Below are 19,984 nucleotides of genomic sequence, written 5' to 3' on the forward strand. Positions count from 1 at the left end.
CTTAATTTAGGTTATAGCTCGCAAGAAAATATCTAGGTGTGCGAGTGATAGGGAGGTAGTACCATGAACACTGACAAATATGCATATTATCACATATGCCAATAGTGGCCAACTGTACAACAAAAGAAATTTGCTAGCTTGAGTTGATCATAAGCAACTGAAAGCAAGTATATGTGCTATAAACAAGATCCAATAAGGATGAATAAGCAACTGAAAGCAAATTTACCTTCAGGCTCATCTGCACTGCGGAATCGGCTCATGGACGGCGGCGAGCATAGGACGCGGCGACTTTGAAGGAGGGGATCTCTCCTGGGCCGGTGAGGTGAGAGGTGCCGGCGAGTTGGCCTGGCCGGTGAAGAGGGAGGAGTAAACATGGTCACCTGGCCGATGGGGAGGAAGAAGCTGGCGCCGGCCGACATATCCATAGCGAGCAGAGCGAAGCATTAGCAGCCTAAATAAATAGGAAAATTTAGAAATAAGTAGCTGAACTTATATTGAAAATGAACAAATAAATTGGGCCAACCTAATTTTGGAAACAATACAGATCAGGTACATAACCATGTCGATGGTGTCTATATACATGAAAAAGCACGCATTGTATGCATTTTAAACCCACTCAATAATAAGCACGAAGGTGTATACAAACGATTCTTCTATCCTAAATACCTTTGACATCAAGTAAATTCATTAGGTTCTCCGAGACCAAGGCACCAAACAAAATATACAGTGGTGCTGAGAAAATTAAACCTCAATAAGACAAAGCTACATAGAAGCGTTTATTGGAGTACATTATCTACATGCAGATGCCACATGGAAAGATATTCTGCTAGAATACATATCTGAATCTTTTACTGGCTAAACTAAGGAGATATGAGACATTGGTGTAGTGCAAAATGATCATATAACTCTAATTTCACTGTAACTACATCACGTGTTAAAGATAAAAAAAATGTCAGCAAAAAAGGTAGATTGGCAGAAGGCTAGACTTTTGCTTGCCATAAGTGTCCAGGTGCTCCAATTCCCTTCGCACCAGTGGCACAACTGATCTTAATAAGTAATAACTTCTTTGCACATGCTCAAGCCTCCCTCTCGCATGCTTACATAATGAAATCAATAATGTAAATGGGGTAACGGAATAAAGCTGAGCAGAGGAGCTCACGATTTTAACTAAAAACAATGCACAATAGAATTTGCATATGCATCGGAAAGGGGATAGAATGGGGGCCATCAAGCAACGTCGTCTGCCTCTGCTGCCAAGGAGCTCACGATTGAAAAGAGATTTAATGGAGGCTAGTAAGCGACTGCAAAGAAAATAGTCATATCCCCAAACTGTAGAAGAACAAAATACATGAGGCACACTTGTTTCATGCAACTGGACACTCCAAGGCCAGTATATATTTTGATTTAGGAAACATTGTATGAAATGACCGGGGACAAACCGAAATTGCTGAACATGGTACTTATTACCTTAATCTGAAGAGACATTCCCATTCAGTGAACATATGGACCAAGCTGAAGCGATGTAGCTAGGAATACTTGAACATAAGGCACTGCCGTTGCACTTTTCAAGGAATCATCCCTAAAAATTGTAGGATTAAATAATTGGACCACATTCATTCAACAGGTTTATAAGAGGAAATAAAAATAATTAAGCAGGAAAATGCATATCTTATTCAAGATAACTACCTTTGCTTCAGTAAGCTAGATGATTCCTCGGCCGTCCTCTATCCCTGAACACACTCTTCTTGGTGTTCTCCCTTTTTTGTCAGATCTGTGGAAAAAATCATTATTTGGAACATATAGCTCATATTTTCCATTAGTCGGCATATACCATGTATGCGTTAGAAGATCAAATAGTAGTGTAGAAAACACCTAACTAAAACAAAGCAACCCACTAAAACCAATCTATAGAGTGGAGTTGCATTAACCTAACAAACATAATGCTGCATTCTGAGTAAAGCTTCAATGACAGAGCGATCCAATATGTCACACCAAATACACGTCAGCTCATCACTTCCACTTTTAGCTTCGAACCAACATCAGAAAACAACACTAACATAAAAAAATAAATCAGTATCAGTTTGGGCAACATGAGAGCATGTCCATGGTACATTGAACAGAGATGCGTATGTGCACCTACGCAAGATATGCCTAGACACAATGAACTATACAGTCCTCGCATTTTAAAAAATCCTGAGAATGCAAGAAATATACCAAAACAAAGATTGATTATATTACCTTTCACCCGTGGTCTTGGACTCTGGTGCGGACATACTCAATGAAAGTATACATATTTCTCAACGCCACCATACCATGGGACCAGTAAGCACACCATGGGCATTCTCTGCATCATAAGTAACAATAGAAATAGTTTTCATCAACAAGAGTTGTTTTCAAGTGACATTTCACTTGCTTACGCACATGCATATATGCTATGCTTGCAAACCAAATCTTCAAATCACAAGAAAAATATTCATCAGTTTATTGGCATTATTAAGACCACATGAATAAGCTACTTGCAGAAAAATATGATCACCTAGTCCAATGAAGAAATTCTCCCCTGACGCACCAGTACACAAGCACTATATATAAATTTGCAGTATATAAATTTGCAGCACTCATGAATCCGTGTGCTAGAAATTTGCTACATCTGCAGAATCATGCCCAATAAAACTGGCTATGTGTCACTAAACCCGTATAGGAAGGCACATGTCAACAGATCGTTGCAAAATGAGCATTTGTATTCAGGGGAATTTTGAAGAATATAACCTTCCCAGCACTCTAGATCCACCATCGTGGTATGCCGCCCTCCTCGTGTGTCACCACTGGTTCGTCTCCATCCTCGTCATGCTTGCTGCTGCCTGAGATGGAGAGAAAGAGAGGGTGAAGACAAAGAAGAAAAGAGCGTACGCGGAGGAGGAAGAAACGGGAGGTCGAGGTGGCGCCATAGAAGAAGGATCGAAGGCTTCATCTCGCTGCCTCCCGATCTGTTGCCTCCTCGCCCAAGCAGAGGCAGGAGAGGATGAGGCGGGGGATCTCGAGCCCCACCGGCGCGGAGATGGTGGCGACCGGAGATCTCGAGCCTCGCCGCCGTTGCCTCATCCGGTCTCCCCCGCGCCAGTTCGAGCGGATGTCCCGCACCAAGGACCGCCGCCACCACATCCTCCTCTCCCGAGGCAGCCGATGCCGTTGTGCCCTCATACACGGCTGAGAGGGTGAGACGGCGCGAGCTCGACCTCTGAGCCGGTCTCCTCGCCGCCCGCGCCGGTCTCCTCGCCGCCCGCCGCTAGCCTCCTTCAGGAAGTCGACCGCGCCCGCCGCTCACCGTCCGCGACCAGCACGCGGGAGAGAAAGCCAGAGGAGGCGGCGGATTCGGGAGGAGGAGAGGAGCGGGGATTGGGGGAGAAGAGTGTGCACGGGATTGGAGAGGAGAGAGAGGCTCTGGTTGGCTAGGGTTTCACCGTTTGTGGTTTTCTCACGGACGCGAGCACGGACGCGAGCAGTCCCAGACGAGTGGCCCCAAGCACGCACGGGCCCAGGCTTCACAAACTCAGAATGAGCAGCGAACGGTGAGAAAGAAATTACTAAATCGGACGGTTGAGGTAGAAAGCGGGAGGTGGGTTTTACTGTGCATGGTCAAACGTGCGATCCGGATGGATTTGCCCCTCTCAGATGGCCTGGTTGGCCGGGTCATCTAGGAGCTTTTATAGGAGAAATTCATAGCATATATCTTACTATATGGATCCTCACATGGGCACAGTGCTCCCTCCACTTTCAGATTTTAAATTTTTTTAAAACCTCACACTTCTATTTCTCTAAAAACTTATAGCGTTAAATATGTAGATAAATATGTACAGGAGGAGTCTACGCAAAAAAGTCCCGGTAAAAAATACTTTAAATTTTTAGAAATACAAAATAAACAAATTTCTGACAAAAAGATATACTATTTTAATACTATTGTACTACCATTTACTATCACAGATTTGTCTTTTTTATATTTCCCAAAATACAACGTATTTTTTAACGGGAATTTTTTGCATACACCCTTATTATACATATCTATCTATATAGTTTAACACCATAATTTTTAGAGACATAGAAGTGTGAGGTTTTAAAACTTTTAAAAATCTGAAATTGGAGGGAGCACTGGTGTTTATGTATCAAAGACACTTTCTGTCCTCTTATTCTTTATTTTCAGAGTTTGGATTTACGGTTTGAAGGAGTGTAATATGGTTGGGCCTAAAGCAAAGCAATTTGCCTAGGTTGAAAATGGAGTGGGTTGCTACTTGAGCAGGAGTATAATGTTTTCAATCGATGGATTGATCGTCGATCTAAAGTATGCAGGCAGCTGGCGTGGTGCGACATGATTTAGCGTGATTTGGGAGACTCCGAGTTGAGTTGAGTTTTTCGGGAGGGAGCAGTTGGTGTTTTTCGTGCATTGGAAAAAAATATTAATGCCGGAGTAAACAGTTGGAGCTACGAGGTGACGTGAGGAAGTGGATGATGTGCTGTCGATCGGAGGAGAAGATTGGATCAAGCCGCGCGCGCGTAGGAACCTGTAAACTTAACGAGATCAAAGGGAGAGAGAGATGCGATGAGGCGATGGCCAATAGGTCCATGCCGTGCACTTTATATAGGAAGCCTTGGCCGGCTAGGGTTTACAACAACCGAGCTCAACAACCTCATAACAAATCCTAGATACTAACAACCTGTAGTTATCTAGTCTAACAATCCTAACGTGTTAACAGCCTCCCGCAATCTCATCGTGGTACTATCAGATTGAGATTGTTTCTGAATTTTACAAAGGATTGTACAGCAAGAGGTTTAGTCAGTATATCTGCTAGCTGATCATGTGTTGAAACAAACCGCACATCAAGAGCCTTGCGCGCCACCCTTTCTCGAACAAAGTGGTAGTCGACTTCGATATGCTTAGTACGGGCATGAAAGATTGGATTGATAGCCAAATACGTCGCACTCAGGTTGTCACACCAGAGACTGGGAGCTCGCCTCAAGAAAATCCCAAGTTCTTTCAACAATGCCTGTACCCACATGATTTCAGCGGTCGCGTTTGCCACTGACTTGTATTGGGCTTCCGTGCTTGATCGCGATACTGTGGGCTGCTTCCTGGAACTCCATGCCACAAGATTGGATCCAACGAACACTGCATGCCCACCTGTTGATCGACGGTCGTCTGGGCACCCCGCCCAATCTGCATCAGCAAATCCGCTAAGTAGCAAGGACGAAGACTTCTGCAGAAGTAGTCCAAAAGAATGTATCTGCTTGAGATAACGAAGAATTCATTTCACAGCTGTCCAGTGTACCTCTGTAGGTGTCGCCAAGAATTGGCAGACTTTGTTTACACTGAAGGAAATATCTGGTCGAGTTAAGGTGAGATACTGCAAGGCGCCCACGACACTTCTGTACCTTGTAGCATCAGCTGGGTACAGAAGTTCACCATCAAAACGAGAGAGTTTCTCGAGGCGCTTGAAGAAAACGAACTCGGAACTCTCCTCCGGGTTCCTTCCACCGGCAACACAGATCCGGAAGCTGCATCGGAGGCGGAAGCTCCTGAAGCCCCACGCCCTGCTAAGAGGAAGAAGCCAGCCCCTTCCAGCCCCCATGCGAAACGCCCCCGCGAAGTGCTTAGCACTGCGGCTACCCGGAAAGCGGAGGCGGAAAAGAAGCGCCTCTCGCTGATTAATACCAGCAACAAGGGGCAGCCTGCCATCCAGCATTTCTTCAAGCCTTCCGGGTAAGCGCCTATTTCCGAGATCCAAGTTCTGGTTTTACGCTTAAACTCTTACTTATGCTTTTATGTTATTTCTGAAGCTCCGGAAGCCAGCCCCCCAAGGCCCCAAGGGTCCCAAAGAAAAGAGCCAGGCCATCTCCGGCTTCCATTCCTATTACTCCTGAGGTTGAAGTTCCGCCCAAGGCTTCATCCGCCTCCAAGCCGGATCCGAAAGATGTCATCAACCTCGATGACCTTCCTGAAGATCCCACTCATCATGGCGACTCCGCCCAGGGGACCTCCTCATCTGTTCCTCCGCAAGATCAACCAGGCGCCGCTTTCGCGGAGCCCACAGAAGAACAACAGGAGCAAAAGGTAAAGCTCCTTCAGGTCGCCAACGCGACTCGGGTCAACCTCCAACCAACTCCGTCCCTTCAAAAGCTTACCCTTGCACAGCGTCACGCGGAGGTTTCCGCCATGCTGAACAAAGTGTGGGGAAAACCGGACGAGGAGATGCGAGAGCTCACCGACCTGGAGGACAGCCTGAAGGAGTTTTTCGCCAAGCACAAGGAAGTACGGCAGGTGATACTATCCCCCAAGCATTGGGTGATATATTTCCGTGTAACATGTATTAGCCGATGCTTTTTCCCAAAATGTACTTTTAGGCGGAAATTTGAAATTTTTATCCCAAGACTCTGAATTCCTCGCTAGCCCCCCAGATTTTAATATCCGACTAACTCTTTGCTGCTTCGCAGACCACGCGGAAACTGCACGAAGATCTTCGCGTGCACGTGCTGGAACAAATCGCGGAAATCGAGGTGCTGCGCCAGCACGCGGAAAATAGCAAAAAAGATATCCAGCTGCTTGAGACCCGCCTTCAAGGTACGAGATCCGGGTCTTTACTTTTTGTGCTGACATAGTTGTTCAGGATGCATAATATGTGCAACTTTCTGCCTTCAGAAGAAACTGCCAAGCACTCCTCGTTTGATGAGCTTTCCGCCAAGGTCAAGGTGCTTGAGGCGGAGAACGAGTCCCTCAAAGCCTTCATCCAAGAATCTTCGAGTAAGGAGACTGAGGCGAGGAAAGAGCTCTCCGAAAAGCATGCCCGCGACCTGGCGGAGCTGAATGAAAAACTGGAGAGAAGCCAGGGCCGCGTGATTTCCGTGGTGTCCAAGAACAAAGTTCTGGAAGCGGAGGTGGAGGCCATTGACAAACTTATCTTCCGTAAGCGTTTTTCCGTGTCGTTGCTCCGACTATCTTGTATGCTTTCTCTCTAACGGAACTGAACCTCCTTCCACAGCAAGCCTTGGCCTTGAATGGTCAAAAGAGTCAAACCTGAAGAGGACGGAGGCGTACGATGAAGCGCGGATTTCAATTGACGCGTTATTTGAAGCCTGTCGCGGAATCGCCACGGCTCTGTCTCTGAAGAAGGCCAAAACCACAGTCATCGATACGATGACCAAACTTATGCGACAGGTGCCGGATTTCATCAAGGACTGGCAAAAGTCTTCAGCACGCGGAGTCGCCTCCCTAGTCTTGGCCACCTGCAAGGCTCACTTCCCCTCGCTCAACCTGGCGGAAGTTGCACGCGGAGCCCCCAAGGGTTCCGACATGGGTGCCCTCCTCGCGGAAACCCAAGGCTATGAGCAGTTGTTTGTCAGGCGAGTGGATCACTCGTTCTGGTATAACAAACACGATCTGCTCGAGGGATTTTCCGATGCAGAGGAGGAGGAAGCAGGCGAGCCGGAGTATTATGGGGAAGGCTCCGGGTCAAGCGGCGAGCATTCCGGAGGAAACTCTGGCGACGACTCCGAAGCCGGATCCGGTGACAGCGACGACGGCTCCACCTACCAGGAATCTGAAGAAGAGGACTCCGAGTAGAGTTCCTGTTTAAACAATGAGACAAGTTGCATCATTTTGGCCCCAAAGTGAGTTTGTAATAAGACTTAAATTCTTAAGTAGCTAGGGACGAAACGATTATGCATGGGGCGGAAACACTTATCCTGCTATCCGTTAATGTTATGTGCATGTTTCGTTTTGTGTCGGAAAGCAAGTGCTGACTTCGTTGTTTTCCGGCTTGCCCGCTTGACCTTCCGCGAGCCGGAAGACCTTAGCCGGAAACGCTCGCCAGCGGCGACGAAGCCCAATGGCAATCCGTCCATAACCGCGGAAACAAGCCCCCAGGCATAGGTGCCGGAAATCGCTACTAGGAATCCACGAGTTCGCAACAGATAACAACTTAATCAGAAAACTTAAGCTTACGTCGTAAAGGACGGTTTTGGAAATCACAACTTTCATACACGCCTAGGCGGAAACATCCAGCTCTGCGGTTTTAGTCGGAAAAAACATACACGATCTAAAATGAACAAGTAAAGGAGGTAAAAGACTCGAAGAGTGAACCATAAGCTTTATTTCATTGATCATGTATAACTATTACAGTTTGTAACTCGGAAAATATATGCTAAGTGTAGAAAGGACGTAGCTGTGCGATGTTCCAAGGGCGATCTGTCTCATCGTAGATGTCATCCGGATCCTCACGCTTGCGTTTCCGGTGCCAATTAGCAGGTCTATCCTTCAGCTCACGGAAATCAACAAGGTAGTACGACCCGTTATGAAGCACTTTGCTAACGACGAAGGGTCCTTCCCATGGAGATTGCAGCTTATGGTCTTTCACCTGTCGAAGGCGGAGGACCAGGTCTCCTGCCATGAAGGAGCGATTCCGAACTCGACGGCTGTGATAGCGTCGGAGCTTCTGCTGGTAGATGGCGGAGCGCTGGTCAGCTAAGTTCCGAGCTTCCTCGATCAGGTCCACAGATAGCTGTCTGGCCTCATCAGCTGTTTCTTCATTGTAGGCGGAAACTCACGGCGAATCGTGGATGATGTCGGAGGGAAGCACGGCTTCGGATCCGTATACCAGGAAAAATGGGGTGAACCCTGTTGATCTGTTAGGGGTAGTTCGTAAACTCCACAAAACAGCTTCCAACTCGTCAGCCCAAGCTCCGGCTGCTCGTCGCAGCGGTTCTTCAAGGCGCGGCTTAATTCCTGATAATATTAGACCGTTAGCCCTTTCAACTTGACCGTTGGATTGTGGATGAGCCACAGATGCAAGGTCCAGTCGAATCCCCATTGTGTCACAATAATCCCTCAACTCTCCTTGAGCGAAGTTTGTGCCATTATCTGTGATTATGCTGTGTGGGATGCCGAATCTCATCACGAGGCTGCAGACGAATTTTAGTGCCGTAGCACCATCGGCTTTTCTCACTGGCTTTGCCTCGATCCACTTGCTGAACTTGTCAACAGCGACCAAGAGGTATTCAAAACCGCCAGGAGATGATCTTTTTAACTTACCAACCATATCGAGCCCCCAGACCGCAAATGGCCAGGTGATAGGTATGGTCTTCAGCTCTTGGGCTGGAGCGTTTGGTTGAGTAGCGTAGTACTGACAACCTCGGCAGGTCTTGACTATTTTGTCAGCATCTTCTTTAGCTGTGAGCCAATAGAACCCTAACCGAAAAGCTTTAGCAACGAGTGACCTAGGAGCGGCATGATGCCCGCAATCCCCTGTGTGGATCTCTCTGAGGATTTCAATGCCATCTTGATTGGAGACGCATTTGAGAAACACCCCTGCTGCACTTTGTTTGTAGAGCTGTCCATCAACAATTGTGTAGGTTCTCGCTCGTCTGACGATCTGTCGCGCGAGGACCTCGTCCTCTGGCAACTTCTGATCGATGAGGTAGTCCAGGAAAGGCTGTGTCCAAGCCGGAATGATAGCCATCACCTCCCTAGCCGGAGACACTGCCACCTCTGGGTTTTTCGGGTTAGCGCCCTTAACTGAGGGTATCCGGAGATGCTCCAGGAAAATGCCAGGCGGAATTTGCTTCCTGCCGGATCCGAGCTTGGATAGCATGTCTGCCGCTGTGTTATCGTCTCTCCGACGTACTTGACTTCGTATCCGAGGAAGCACTTGGCGATCTCATCAACTTCGTCTCCGTAGGCCGCCATGACGGAGTTTACGGCGTTCCGGGTTCCGGCTACTTGTTGTGCCACCAGGTCGGAATCTCCACGAGCATATGATGTGCTTGATCCCGATTTCCTTAGCGATGCGCGGACCGTGTAGTAGAGCCTCGTATTCCGCCATGTTATTTGTAGCTTCGAAGTGGATCGCGCGAACGTACTGCAGTTCTTCTCCGGTAGGGGACTTCGGGGTGACTCCGGCTCCCGAGCCTTGATGCTGCTTGGATCCATCGAAGTGCATGACCCATGTTTCGGTTCCAGGCTCCGGACTTGCATCCGGAGCTTCGTCCAATCTGCAACGAAATCTGCCAAGACTTGGGATTTTACCGCAGTCCTAGGCTTGTAAGCGATGTCGAAGGCGGATAATTCGATGCCCCATTTAGCCGTACGTCCTGTTGCGTCAGCGTTGTTGAGAATTGTTGACAGCGGAGCCTTGCTCACAACTGTTACTGGGTGCTCTTGGAAGTAGTGTCTCAGCTTCCGGCTGCCTAGGAACACTCCGTAGGCTAGCTTCTGAAAGTGAGGGTATCTTTGCTTTGACTCCGTCAGCACCTCGCTAATGTAGTAGACAGGTCTCTGGACGTCATATTCATGACCTTCTTCCTTTCGCTCTACCACGATGACGAGGCTGATGACTTTGTTGGTAGCTGCCAGATAGAGGAGCATTGGCTCTGACTCTGCTGGGGCTGCCAAGATAGGTGGGGAGGTGAGTATTTCCTTCAACCCCCGAAGAGCTGCATCGGCTGCGTCGTCCCAGACGAAGTTGTCTGTTTTCTTCAGCAGCTTGTACAGAGGTAGCGCCTTCTCGCCAAGACGGCTAACAAACCTACTAATTGCTGCGACGCAACCAGTTAGTCGTTGCACATCTTTGAGACAAGTTGGCCGTTTGATACACAGGATTGCCTTGATCTTTTCCGGGTTAACCTCAATGCCTCTGTGAGAGACTATGAAGCCAAGGAGTTTTCCGGCTGGCACGCCAAAGACGCACTTCAGCGGATTCAACATCATCTTGTACCTGCGGAGGTTGTCGAAGGTTTCTATGAGGTCGCTGATCAAGTCGGATCCTTTCCGGGTCATGACCGCGATGTCGTCGACGTAAGCGTGCACGTTCCGACCAATTTGGTCCTTCAGGCACCGCTGCATCGTACGTTGATAGGTGGCACCTGCATTTTTCAAACCAAAAGGCATAGTAACATAGCAGTAAGTACCAAACGGGGTAATGAATGAAGTCACCTTTTGGTCGGATTCCTTCATCCGGATCTGATGATACCCGGAATACGCATCAAGAAAACACGAAGTTCCGCCCCGCCGTCGAATCAATGACTTGGTCAATGCGCGGCAAGGGGAACGGATCCTTCGGGCAATGCTTGTTCAAGCCAGAGTAATCGATGCACATTCTTAGTATTTCAGTGTTCTTTTTGGGTACAAGGACGGGATTTGCGACCCAATCGGTGTGGATAACTTCTATTACAAAACCTGCTTCTAGTAACTTTGCTAGTTCCATTCCTATGGCGGGGCGCTTCTTATCTCCAAAGCGTCGCATAGCTTGCTTCACCGGTTTAGCCCCCGGATTTATATTGAGGTAGTGCTCGGCGAGTTCCCTAGGTACTCCGGACATGTCAGAGGGTTGCCATGCGAAGATATCCATGTTAGCGCGGAGGAACTCGACGAGCGCGTCTTCCTATTTGGGGTCCATGTTGGCTCCGACTGAAACCTGTTTGGAAGAGTCGCCTTTGATCAGGTCGTGCTTCTTGGTTTCTATCGCGGCCTTGAAGGAGGTTTTCTGCTCGGAGATCTGCTTCTTGGTGGTCTGCATCTCAGTCGGATCCACCGCGGCTCCGTAGCCTTTCGGCTCTTCTCCGGATATCACAGATTCGCGAAGGCGGCTTCGCCTAACTCGCACTCATGAGCTTTTTGTAGTCTCCGGATACGGTAATCATACCTTTAGGACCCGGAATCTTGAGCTTGTTGTAGATGTAGCACGCTCTTGCGTGGAACTTGTGGTAGGTGGGCCTGCCGAAGATGACGTGGTAGGAGCTCTTGAAGGGCACAACTTCAAACGTGATCTTTTCTTCGCGGAAATTATGAACATCGCCAAAAGCCACGGGAAGTGTGATGCTACCGAGGGAGTTCGCCTTCTTACCCGGAACCACGCCATGAAACTCAGTGGTGTTGTGTTTGAGCTGTTCCTTGGTGAGGTTCATCCGCTCTAGAGTCTCCAGGTACATGATGTTCAGGCTGGCTCCGCCATCCATGAGGCACTTGGAGAAGTCATACCCGTCTATGCGGGGACTTACAACCAAGGCATAGCATTCTTTTGGCACAATGGCAGGGTGATCCTTCCTGTCAAATGTGCACGGGATTTCCGACCACCTGACGTACTGCGGCACAGCCGGAACTATGGCGTTCAGGATCCGGGTGGCTGACTTGGAGGCGCGTACCGTTGGTGTCCCGAGGAAAGTGTGGTAAGCCCCCACGCTCTTTTTATCGAATGGATTGGATTTACCTGCGGATCCTGCCTTGGGATCCGGCGAGTTATCATCCTCATCCATCGCCTCGGAACTATCTTCCTCTTTGTCCTTGTTCTTGCCCTTGCCACCTTTGCCGCGTGGGCGGTGCTTCCGGGCGCGCTTGTAACCTGCCTCCGGGTCGTTCTTTAGATCATTGACCCACTTGCAGTTGCGGTTGGTGTGAGTGGACTTCCCTGTAACCGGATCCAGATGGGCCAGGCAGGGCATGTCTCTGTACTCCTTGTAGGTTTGCGGGGCGCGGGATCCGCCAGCTGTGACCTCGGAGGTATGCTGCTGACCCCTGCCGGCTCCGCCTCCGCGTCCGCGTCCTCTTCCGCCTCCTGAACCTCCGCGTTGAAACGCCATGGCGACCATCTCGGATCCGCCACTCTTCTGGTCATCAGGATTCTTGCGCTTATGACTGCTGCTGCTACCGTTGTCACGGTTCTTCTTTTGTTGATGCAGTGGGATTGCTGTAGCTGCGAGATCACCGCCTGCGTCATCATCGGCGGCAGTGTGATCGCTGGCGATGGTGATCATGTCATCCAACGTCAGTTTGTTTGCATTGACCAAGCAAGTTAGCTTGTGTCGCAGCAATCCTCCTCGTTGCAAGCCCCCAATGAAAGCGTGCATTGCTGTGCGGTTGTCGACGTTCTCGCACTCATTTCTGCATGCCAACCATCGGGTGAGGAAATTCCTCGATGTTTCGCCCTTCTTCTGGATGCATGCCTGCAGGTCGCTTGTTGTGGCAGGTCTCTTGTAGGTGTCCCTGAAGTGTTTCTCGAAGGCGTTCTTCAGGTCAAACCAGCAAAAGATGGAATTCTTCTCGAGGTCGCTGAGCCAGATCCGGGCTGGACCTACAAGGTACAACTGAAGCATGCGGCAGGCGATGTTAGGGGTTCCTCCGGCGAAGGTTACATCATTATAGTAATCCTCAATCCAGGTATCCGGCCTTTCGGTGCCATCATAATGTTTCAGATTTCCGGGTAGCTTGAGGTTCATCCTTGGCTTTGGTTCCTCTCGAATCATCCTGCCAAAGCACTTCGGACCAATATAGTCGGTTCTGTATTCGTTAAGGCGATCCCGTGCGTCGCGCGGGCCGTGGCGAGGGGACTTTGAGCGAGAGCGAGATCTCCGGCCATTGCCTCCGCCTCCACCTCCGCCGCCACCGCTGGGTGGTGGTGAGGGAGACCTGCGAGGTGGGCGGTCCGATTTCTTGCTCCGGCTCCTGTGGCTGCCTTCGCCATGGCGCTGGCTGCCCTGGTCGTTCCGGCGAGGCTCCGGGTCGCGGCTCCGGCGAGGCTCTGGGTCGCGGCTCCGGCGAGGCTCTGGGTCGCGCTCCTCATTCCGACTCCTCCTGGGCTCGGGCTCATGAATATTGTTCTGGTTCCGGCGAGGTTCCGGCGAGCGCTCCCTGTTTCTGTTTCTTGGCAGCACGTTGTCGCGGATAATAATTCCACCATGCCCTGGGGGCCTGGTGTTTCCGGCTGGACTACGGCGGCGAGGGGGTCGCGGGTAACCGTTGGGCGGAGGAGAGGGGTTGCGATATTTGTCTCGTCCAGAGTACATTGCATCCTTTCCCTTTCTTGGATCTGATGAAGGCGTTTTTGACGGAACAGGGATCGGATTTGGGTGTTCCCTGGTTCTTCTTCTGCGCTCCGAGGATCCGGTGTGTGATTCATCATCGGGATGGCGATCGGCGCGGGCGTCCTTCTGCGCGGTAGATACACAGTTATCCGGATTGGATTCCAACCTGCGCGAAGTATCGGCCTTGCTTTGCTGCTGCATTGCTGAAGCTACAAGTGTGCGGAGGTAGTTGATATCAACCTCTTCATCCTTCTTCTTCAACAGCTCCGCAGCTTTTTGCATGTTGTCCTTTGGGGTTTCCAGCGGCCGGTGCTCTGTGGGTGTGGCGAAGTTGATTCTGCGAGGCGGAATTGCTTCTCTAACAATTCGATCGGCCTCCGCCTGCGCATAAGTCATCTTTACTTCCCACTCTTTCGCCATGCTCTTGACCTGCTCGAGTGTGGCAGTAATCTCGCGATCCTGTCTGTCGAAAGTTTCCGCCAGACCTGCAGCTTGCTCCCTTTCTTCCCATAATGCGGCTTCGGTATCGGCGAGCTTCTTGGCTGTGGCCAGCATTTCCTGTCTGGTGGCCTCTAGAGCCTCCAGATCTGCGGCGTCGCCCGGGGTTATAGGTTTGTTAAGAACTGCTCGCGCCACCATCTCCTCAGCTGACAGGATTTCCTCCGAGGAAGAATCCCTGTGGGGTCGCACCCGAGACATTGGAGATCCTTGTTGGGATGGTTGAGGGTCGGATTGGCTGGTTGGGTCTTCAGATCCAGTTTGTCCCAGCTGCTACTCGTTGCGAGAACCTGCTTAGGCTGGGCGGAGTCGACTTCAGGCTGATCACCGAAACCGTACTCCCCTAGCTTGCGGTTAAACTCGTCAGTATCCATGGAGGGGGTATCTCCGGAAATTGGGCTCAAATTGCCCAAAATCGACTCTTCAACCGGAGCTTCGCTTTCTCCGACAGGCTCAGCCTGATCCGGATCTGCACCGTTTTCCGGTGCCTCTACCTGCTCAGGACCAGCTCCGTCTTCTTGAGGGGCGGTTCCGGCGGTGTGGGCCAAGAAGTGTACGAAGTGGCACCTCTGCTTTTCTAACACCTGGGAGACCCAGGCGGATCTGCATTGGTCTTCCACCGTTGTTTCCTGCACGAGGGCGGATTGGGTGGGCTTTGAAATTTCCAGATCCGAGGCGGAATCTTCCTTAGGAAGCTCCTGCGTCTCGGATCGGATTTTCGCGACGAGCGTCCGGCTCTGCGGCGGTCGCGTCTGCGTTACTTACCAGTGGGTTTCCGTCGGAATCGACGGTTTCCCCGATGAAGATGTGTATGCCGCCAATTGGGACGATGGAGAGCTTGACGGGGTTTGTCCTAGCCGGAATCCAACACTCATCCGGAGGGACGATCGGCAGATTTCCGGCATAGAGGACGCGCCCCACAGCGATGGTGTCGTCGTAGCTTCCCATGGCGGAACCCTCCCGGTTCCGGCCTCCAGACGCCACAGGCCCCACGGTGGGCGCCAACTGTCGTTGCCTAATCGACGGTACCCCGGAGGAGGGATCCTCACGAGGGGGAGAAGAAGTAGGGGCCATAGGGCGGAGTGCACACGGGACGGTGGTACGCGAGTACCCAGCTTCGGAACACCTGCACGATGACAGGGCCTACTGCTGCTTGTCTGGAATTATCTGGGCGCTTTCGCGTTGTTACAATGAGTTGTGGTTGTCCCTCTAGGGCTCCCGGGATCCGGCTTATAAAGGCGCACGGATCTAGGGTTTACATGGAGAGTCCTAGCCGGATTACAGATAGCCTAACTACGGCACAATATCTTGCCGTGCACGTCACGGATCCGCCTTCCATATACATCGTACCGGATCCGGGTTCCTCATGGGCCTCCGTGGATCCGGGTTACTCCTAATGTCGGTACGGATCTGGCTTACTGATCCTGGGCCGGACTTCTTCCTTCATGATCAACAGCAACTGGGCCGCCCGATGGGCCACATGCCTCATCACCATCTGTGGGCCACCCGGGCTTGCCGGATCTAGGCACTGTCGATGGTACACCCATGAAGTATACCCACAACACCCAAGACTAATGAAAAGGGAGCCGCTGAAACTTATGTATCCAATATACTATGCATGGTTGAGAAAACTCCCAACCCCGCTGAAAATTCACCGTCTCTCGATAATACTTAATATACACTTTCTGCGCCTAGCTGAAAGGCGTTAAAGAAAAGCGCTTATGGGAGACAACCCATGTTTTTACTACAGTATTTTGTTTTATATTTGTGTCTTGGAAGTTGTTTACTACTGTAGCAACCTCTCCTTATCTTAGTTTAGTGTTTTGTTGTGCCAAGTAAAGTCGTTGATAGTAAAGTTCATACTAGATTTGGATTACTGCGCAGAAACAGATTTCTTTGCTGTCACGAATCTGGGCAAAATTCTCTGTAGGTAACTCAGAAAATTATGCCAATTTACGTGAGTGATCCTCAGATATGTACGCAACTTTCATTCAATATGAGAATTTTCATTTGAGCAAGTCTGGGGCCCCAATAAATTTGTCAATACGAACTGGTCTGTTTTTGACAGATTCTGCCTTTTATTTCGCATTGCCAGTTTTGTTATGTTCGATGGATATTTCGATTCCATTGACTTTCAGTAGCTTTGTGCAATGTCCAGAAGTGTTAAGAATGATTATGTCACCTCTGAACATGTATATTTTGATTGTGCACTAACCCTCTAATGAGTTGTTCTAAGTTTGGTGTGGAGGAAGTTTTCAAGGATCAAGAGAGGAGTATGATGCAATATGATCAAGGAGAGTGAAAGCTCTAAGCTTGGGGATGCCCCGGTGGTTCACCCCTGCATATTCTAAGAAGACTCAAGCGTCTAAGCTTGGGAATGCCCAAGGCATCCCCTTCTTCATCGACAACATTATCATGTTCCTCCCCTGAAACTATATTTTTATTCCGTCACATCTTATGTGCTTTGCTTGGAGCGTCGGTTTGTTTTTTGTTTTTGTTTTTGTTTGAATAAATGGATCCTAGAATTCATTGTATGGGAGAGAGACACGCTCCGCTGTTGCATATGGACAAGTATGTCTTTAGGCTCTACTCATAATATTCATGGCGAAGTTTCTTCTTCGTTAAATTGTTATATGGTTGGAATTGGAAAATGATACATGTAGTAATTCTAAAATGTCTTGAATAATTTGATACTTGGCAATTGTTGTGCTCATGTTTAAGCTCTTGCATCATATACTTTGCACCCATTAATGAAGAAACACCTAGAGCTTGCTAATTTGGTTTGCATATTTGGTCTCTCTAAAGTCTAGATAATATCTAGTATTGAGTTTTGAACAACAAGGAAGACGGTGTAGAATCTTATAATGTTTACAATATGTCTTTTATGTGAGTTTTGCTGCACCGGTTCATCCTTGTATTTGTTTCAAACAACCTTGCTAGCCTAAACCTTGTATCGAGAGGGAATACTTCTCATGCATCCAAAATCCTTGAGCCAACCACTATGCCATTTGTGTCCACCATACCTACCTACTACATGGTATTTCTCCGCCATTCCAAAGTAAATTGCTTGAGTGCTACCTTTAAAATTCCATCATTCACCTTTGCAATATATAGCTCATGGGACAAATAGCTTAAAAACTATTGTGGTATCGAATATGTACTTATGCACTTTATCTCTTATTAAGTTGCTTGTTGTGCGATAACCATGTTTCTGGGGACGCCATCAACTATTCTTTGTTGAATATCATGTGAGTTGCTATGCATGTTCGTCTTGTCTGAAGTAAGAGAGATCTACCACCTTAATGGTTGGAGCATACATATTGTTAGAGAAGAACATTGGGCCGCTAACTAAAGCCATGATTCATGGTGGAAGTTTCAGTTTTGGACATATATCCTCAATCTCATATGAGAATAATAATTGTTGCCACATGCTTATGCATTAAAGAGGAGTCCATTATCTGTTGTCCATGTTGTCCCGGTATGAATGTCTAAGTTGAGAATAATCAAAAGCGAGAAATCCAAAATGCGAGCTTTCTCCTTAGACCTTTGTAGAGGCGGCATGGAGGTACCCCATTGTGACACTTAGTTAAAACATGTGTATTGCAATGATCCGGTAGTCCAAGCTAATTAGGACAAGGTGCGGGCACTATTAGTATACTATGCATGAGGCTTGCAACTTGTAAGATATAATTTACATAACTCATATGCTTTATTACTACCGTTGACAAAATTGTTTCATGTTTTCAAAATAAAAAGCTCTAACACAAATATAGCAATCGATGTTTTCCTCTTTGAAGGACCATTCTTTTTACTTTTATGTTGAGTCAGTTCACCTATTTCTCTCCACCTCAAGAAGCAAACACTTGTGTGAACTGTGCATTGATTCCTACATACTTGCATATTGCACTTATTATATTACTCTATGTTGACAATTATCCATGAGATATGCATGTTATAAGTTGAAAGCAACCGCTGAAACTTAATCTTCCTTTGTGTTGCTTCAATACCTTTACTTTGATTTATTGCTTTATGAGTTAACTCTTATGCAATACTTATTGATGCTTGTCTTGAAGTACTATTCATGAAAAGTCTTTGATTTATGATTCACTTGTTTACTCATGTCATTTCCATTGTTTTGATCGTTGCATTCATTACATATGTTTACAAATAGTATGATCAAGGTTATGATGGCATGTCACTCCAGAAATTATCTTTGTTATCGTTTTACCTGCTCGGGACGAGCAGAACTAAGCTTGGGGATGCTGATACGTCTCCGACGTATCGATAATTTCTTGTGTTCCATGCCACATTATTGATGATATCTACATGTTTTATGCACACTTTATGTCATATTCGTGCATTTTCCGGAACTAACCTATTAACAAGATGTCTGAAGTGCCACTGTCGTTTTCTGCTGTTTTTGGTTTCAGAAATCCTAGTAAAGAAATATTCTCGGAATTGGACGAAATCAACGCCCGGGGTCCTATTTTGCCACGAAGCTTCCGGAAGACCGAAGAGGAGACGAAGTGGGGCCACGAGGTGGCCGGACTATAGGGCGGCGCGGCCCAAGCCCTGGCCGCGCCGACCTATAGTGTGGGCCCCTCGTGAAACCCCTTACCTGCCCTTCCGCCTACAAATAGCCTCCGTCGCGAAACCCCCGATGCGAGAGCCACGATACGGAAAACCTTGCGAGACGCCGCCGCCGCCAATCCCATCTCGGGGGATTCTGGAGATCTCCTCCGGCACCCTGCCGGAGAGGGGATTCATCTCCCGGAGGACTCTACGCCGCCATGGTCGCCTCCGGAGTGATGAGTGAGTAGTCTACCCCTGGACTATGGGTCCATAGCAGTAGCTAGATGGTTGTCTTCTCCCCATTGTGCTTAATTGTCGGGTCTTGTGAGCTGCCTAACATGATCAAGATCATCTATCTGTAATTATATATGTTGTGTTTGTTGGGATCCGATGAATAGAGAATACTTGTTATGTTGATTATCAAGTTATTACCTATGTGTTGTTTATGATCTTGCATGCTCTCCGTTATTAGTAGAGGCTCTGGCCAAGTTTTTGCTCTTAACTCCAAGAGGGAGTATTTATGCTCGATAGTGGGTTCATGTCTCCGTGAATGGGGGGAGTGACAGAAACCTCTAAGATTATGGATGTGCTGTTGCCACTAGGGATAAAACATTGATGCTATGTCTAAGGATGTAGTTATTGATTACATTACGCACCATACTTAATGCAATTGTCTATTGTTTTGCAACTTAATACTGGAAGGGGTTCGGATGATAACCTGAAGGTAGACTTTTTAGGCATAGATGCATGCTGGATAGCGGTCTATGTACTTTGTCGTAATGCCCAATTAAATCTCACTATATTTATCATGACATGTATGTGCATTGTTATGCCCTCTCTATTTGTCAATTGCCCGACTGTAATTTGTTCACCCAACATGCTTTTATCTTATGGGAGAGACACCTCTAGTGAACTGTGGACCCCGGTCCTATTCTTTACATCGCATACAATCTACTGCAATACTTGTTCTACTGTTTTCTGCAAACAATCATCTTCCACACCATACGGTTAATCCTTTGTTACAGCAAGCCGGTGAGATTGACAACCTCACTGTTTCGTTGGGGCAAAGTACTTT

The 19,984-nt window shown here is 48.3% G+C and overlaps 1 long non-coding RNA gene across 1 annotated transcript; it reads right to left on the reverse strand.

Annotated features, from left to right (window-relative positions):
* Positions 1-1,513: 1,513 nt before the first annotated feature.
* LOC124681771 lies at positions 1,514-3,115 on the reverse strand. Its single transcript, XR_006996014.1, has 4 exons — positions 2,770-3,115; positions 2,239-2,344; positions 1,687-1,771; positions 1,514-1,579 (listed from the first exon to the last, which is right to left on the reverse strand). It is a non-coding gene; the product is annotated as an uncharacterized LOC124681771 (long non-coding RNA).
* Between the last annotated feature and the right edge of the window lie 16,869 nt (positions 3,116-19,984).

This window comes from Lolium rigidum, unplaced genomic scaffold (genome assembly GCF_022539505.1).
Source record: "Lolium rigidum isolate FL_2022 unplaced genomic scaffold, APGP_CSIRO_Lrig_0.1 contig_5526_1, whole genome shotgun sequence".
Classification (NCBI taxonomy): domain Eukaryota; kingdom Viridiplantae; phylum Streptophyta; class Magnoliopsida; order Poales; family Poaceae; genus Lolium; species Lolium rigidum.